Source organism: Solanum tuberosum, unplaced genomic scaffold, assembly GCF_000226075.1.
Source record: "Solanum tuberosum cultivar DM 1-3 516 R44 unplaced genomic scaffold, SolTub_3.0 scf00731, whole genome shotgun sequence".
Lineage (NCBI taxonomy): Eukaryota > Viridiplantae > Streptophyta > Magnoliopsida > Solanales > Solanaceae > Solanum > Solanum tuberosum.
In genome coordinates, this window is record NW_006239645.1 from 149,365 (window position 1) to 154,548 (window position 5,184).

The 5,184-nt window shown below is 32.4% G+C and overlaps 1 long non-coding RNA gene across 1 annotated transcript; it reads left to right on the top strand.

Annotated features, from left to right (window-relative positions):
* The first annotated feature begins 3,995 nt into the window (after positions 1–3,995).
* On the top strand, positions 3,996–5,176 carry LOC107058963 (uncharacterized). Its single transcript, XR_001472441.1, has 3 exons — positions 3,996–4,075; positions 4,156–4,371; positions 4,472–5,176. It is a non-coding gene; the product is annotated as an uncharacterized lncRNA (long non-coding RNA).
* The last annotated feature ends 8 nt before the right edge of the window (positions 5,177–5,184 follow it).

A 5,184-nucleotide genomic window follows, 5' to 3' on the forward strand; every position in this document is an offset into this window, starting at 1 on the left:
ATGCATTAGATTGTTGTGGTGAATCTTCGACAAGGACAAACATGAAAGATGTTGTAGGAATGCTACAGAAGATGAAGATTCAACTTCTTGATCATGAAAGTGGCATTATATTTAATTATTTATGATTTCACAAAGGGCAATAGTAAAAATTACGGTTTAAATTATGTACGTCCTTTAATATTTTTCTTAATATATGTGCATTGTCTCACAAATTTAGTTAGAATAGGAGGAGTTCTAATAATACTTGAATGAAATATTTTTTTCTAAAAAGTTATGCTTATTTTTCGTATTAAATGACGCCTCTCAGCGAACATTATAAAGAAAGTTGGGCCCACAAGCTTCAAATTAAGAGTATAAATCTTCTAGGGACATATGGGTCATTATGTTAATGTTGGCTGGATTTGTTTGTCTAACAAGGAAAAGGTACAAGTAGGGGTGTACATGACCGGGTTGGTTCGGGTTTTTCAAATATCAAACCAAACCATTTGTGTAAAAATTTTAAATTTATAAACCAAACCAAACTAATAAAATTCGAATTTTTTTGAGTTTTTCAACCTCGGGTTGGTTTGGGTTTTTCAAATACCAAACCAAACCATTTTGTCGAATTTTTAAATTTATAAATCAAACCAAACTAATAAACCTCGGATTTTTTAAGATTTTTGGATTTTTTCGGTAAAGTTTGCATACAAACATATAATTAACTTGTGCTCCAAATATTTCTTTAGTCCAACCAAAACACAAGTGTCTAAGGTGTTTCTTAAGAAAATAACACAGATTATGAGATGAATACTGATCACACTAAAATATTCAATAAAAATAATAATGAAATCATCATATAAAATAAATATTGCAAAGTCATAATGAAAATGATCATAATTTAAAAGTACTAAATCATGCTAAAAATAAATTTAACAAGTATTAGTTACATTACTAAATATTCAAGGAAAATTAAAATTAGATTATGTATTTTAATTGTCTAAATCACTGTAAAACTAAAGAACAAATATTCAATCTTATTGTCATTCTTAGTGTTGAATTGATTTTCTTTTTGTCTATTAGGATTGATTTGATTTTGATTTAAGTTTTATTATAATTATCAATATCTATGAACTATAATCTTTTATTGGACCATTCCGAATTCTAAGTTTTAAACTTGAAATAATATATTAAAAGATAAAAACTATGAAATAGTATAAGAATTTTTTTAAAATTATATCAAAGTAAATATTTTTGTGTATAAAATAAAATTTTAAAATTACATATATAATGTCGGGCTGGTTTGGTCTCGGGTTATTTTTTTTTAGTTAAAACCAAACCAACCCAGATATAGTCGGGTTTTTTTTTTCCAATACCAAACCAAGTCAAACCAAACCACTAGTCGGGTTTTTTTTCCGGTTTGACTCGATTTGCGGTTTGATTCGGTTTTCGGTTCGATTTTGTACACCCCTAGGTACAAGTATAAAGAAGCAAAATACAAATAGTTTGAAGAATAAAACATGAAAAAAATACTGAAAATACCCTTGTCATACAACCAGGCATGTTGACGAAGACATGCGTGCTTGTAGACTCTTCTAATATGTAGTAAAGTAATAATAACATAAAAGTGTAGCAAATTACAAAGTTAATAACTATAGAATTAACTATATATATGAGTGCGGGAATTATAATTTTCTACAACTATACCAAAATAATAAAAGTAGTTCACAAATTTATATCAATTGTTGGAATTTATAAAGAACTTCAATATATTGAATTGATAAGAGAATATGAAAGGAATTCCGAAGCATTTACCAATCACTTACTCATCCACCAATTAATGACTGTCCATTTACCTCATTCATTGTAATTTAATTTTATCATTAATTAATTGGAAGATAAGTTTAATCTTTAATACAATAATATCATAAGTAATATTTAAGTGAAGGGTAAAATTATCGTTTATTATTTGATGGGCAAATTGGTCCTTCAATTTTGTATTCCCTATGTCCCTAAATACTTGTCCACTTTTCCTTTTATAGTTGTCCTTAATTACTTGTCCATTTTGACAAATCAAGAAAGGACAAAATAATTTTGCCTATTATACCCTCAATTAACTACTTTGAAAAATGTATAATTTCTTGAAAATCTTAAATTTTCAATCCATCCACTTGATAATTAATTGGGGTAAAATGGTAAACTCACCATGTCAATAATTACTTTCTTAATAGGTGTGTCAATTTAAAAATGGTCAAGTAATTAGGGATAGAAGGAGTACTTTGGAGCATCTCACTTTTAATAAACTAGTGTCTGGACACGTGTTGACCCCGAATCCCAACTCGAGACCCAATATTCGTACTGGGACCTGACCCCGACATCCAAACCGAGATAAGACCCCAACGATTGATCCGGAGTCCGACCCCGAGCCCTGACCCCAACTCCCTCGAGACCTGACATTCAAACTAGAATCCGACCCCAAGTCGGGACCTAACCCCGATTCCCGACCCAAGACTTGACATTCAAAAATTGGGACCCGACCTCGACCTCATACAGAGACACACGATCTAAACTGTTGGAAAACATTTAAGCTAAACAAACTTGAGAAAATTGGAAACTTCATACCAAACACACCCATGTGGTAGAATATTAACATTTTTTTTTCTACCTCCTTTTTCCTTTTTATCATCCTCAACAAATTAAGTGAAAACAACAAGAAGAAGACAATGGAAAGTTTTGTGATAAGATTTATCCGTCGAACAAGACTAGTGAATAATTTAACATGATATAGCACCAATTATTATTGACGACATGAGTCATATTTATGCCCCACATAACTTGGAAAACTTATCTAATTTAAAATGAGTGGTTTCAACACTTGGATATCAAACTCACAACAACCAATAAAAGACATATTTTTTTTGTTTCATTGAAACAATAATTTAGTTGCATTAATGCTGATATCTTTTTCCTTTTCCCCTTTTAAAAAAGCTTCAAAAGAAAAGTCTCCTAAATACAAGGGTAATATAATAGTCATACCATTTTCCTACAAATATGGAGAAGGCCTTGAGATCTTCTCTTAACATTACTCTTGTTCCTTCACTATGTTATGCCTAGTTCAGCCATGATTCGTACCAACGTGTCTACGGATCAATTAACTCTTCTCTCTTTGAAATCACAAATTAATTCCGACCCTTTTTATTACTTGGATGAAAGTTGGTCTCCTACTACTTATGTTTGTCATTGGGTAGGAGTAACTTGTGACTATCGTTATCAGCGAGTGAAGTCCTTGAATCTTTTCAACATGACTCTTACAGGCACGATTCCCCGCGATTTTGGAAACCTCACATTTCTTGTTTCTCTTGACTTGGGAAGTAACAATTTCCATGGAAATTTGCCCCAAGAAATGGTACGCTTACGTCGGCTTAAGTTTCTTGATTTAAGTTTGAACAAATTCAGTGGGGAGGTTCCTTCTTGGTTTGGGTTTTTAAAACAACTTCAAGTTTTAAATCTTAGATATAATAGTTTCACTGGTTCAGTCCCCACTTCATATTTTAATATTTCAAAGCTTGAAAATTTGGATTTGACTTTCAATTCCTTAGTGGGTCAAATCCCAAAGGAGATTGCAAGTGTTGAAAACCTGAGATATTTAAGCTTGTATGGAAACAATCTCATAGGGACTATTCCTCCAGCAATATCAAATGCCTCAAGGTTGGAGATTCTAGATTTATCTGCCAATTTACTTCAAGGGAACATTCCAGAAGGGATTGGCAATCTTCACAACCTGAACTGGTTGTCCATGGAACAAAATCAGCTTACGGGTTCTATACCATTCACAATATTCAATATTTCTAGATTTGAAGTCATTAGATTTTCAGATAATAGCCTATCAGGAGATCTTCCCAATGGTTTATGCAATGATCTTCCAATACTCAAAGATCTTTATCTATCCAAAAACAAGCTTCATGGTCATATGCCTACAAGCTTGTCAAATTATTCACAACTTCAAATATTGTCTTTATTTTTGATGGTCGAATACATAGTGAAATTGGAAGATTGAGTAATCTGCAGTTCTTGTATCTCAGATATAACCATTTCACAGGTATATATGTTTTATCTTATGAATGCTAGTACTATTGTATCTAATTACCTCACTTATTTTTTATTTCACATTAAATGCAGGGATAATTCCACAAGAAATCGGAAATCTTGTTAATTTGATGGAATTAGACATGGGGGGAAACCAGATTACCGACTCTATCCCGATCTCCATATTCAATATCTCATTGCTGCAATCATTGATACTGTGGGGCAACAATCTTAGTGGATTCTTACCAAGGGAGATTGGCAACTTAACCAAGATGCAATTTTTATATCTTAACGACAATAGGCTAACTAGTACGTATTCAAAGTGATAGCAAAAGGTACAACTTATACTGTATTGAACTAAATAGTTAATTAAACTCACTGTTTTCGATCTTTCAAAATGTGTTGCCAGGTGAAATACCCAACGAGATAAGCAATCTCGTTGAGTTGGAGGTATTTGATGTTGGGTTTAATAGTTTTAGTGGTTCACTTCCAATGGAGATATTCAACATATCACGACTGAGAACAATTCAACTTTCAGCCAACATCTATCAGGAACTCTACCACCAAACATAGGTTCTACCTTACCCAACATTGAACAGCTTTATATGGGTCGCTTAACCAATCTTGTTGGAACTATTCCTCATTCTATCTCCAATTGTTCAAAGCTTCCTGATCTAGAGCTTTCACAAAACAAACTCAGTGGCTTAATACCCCAATTCTCTTGGATATTTGACTCATCTAAACTTCCTAAACTTGCAGAGAAACAATTTAAATAGTGATTCATTGTTAAGCCTCCTCACTTCCTTAACCAATTGCAGAAATTTAACATCTCTTTATCTAACTTTGAACCCTCTAAATGGCATGCTTCTGGTCTCCGTAGGGAACTTCTCCAAATCTCTTGTAAAGTTTTATGCCGCTGCTTGCAAGATTAACGGCCAGATTCCAAATGAAGTTGGAAACTTAAGCAGCTTATTTGACCTTGACCTTTCTGATAATAACTTGATTGGATCAATTCCTATATCAACTCATAACTTGAGAAACCTTCAACGCTTGTACTTGAACATCAACAAACTTACAGGATTTATTGGAGATCATATATGTAAATTGCAGCATTTGGGTGAA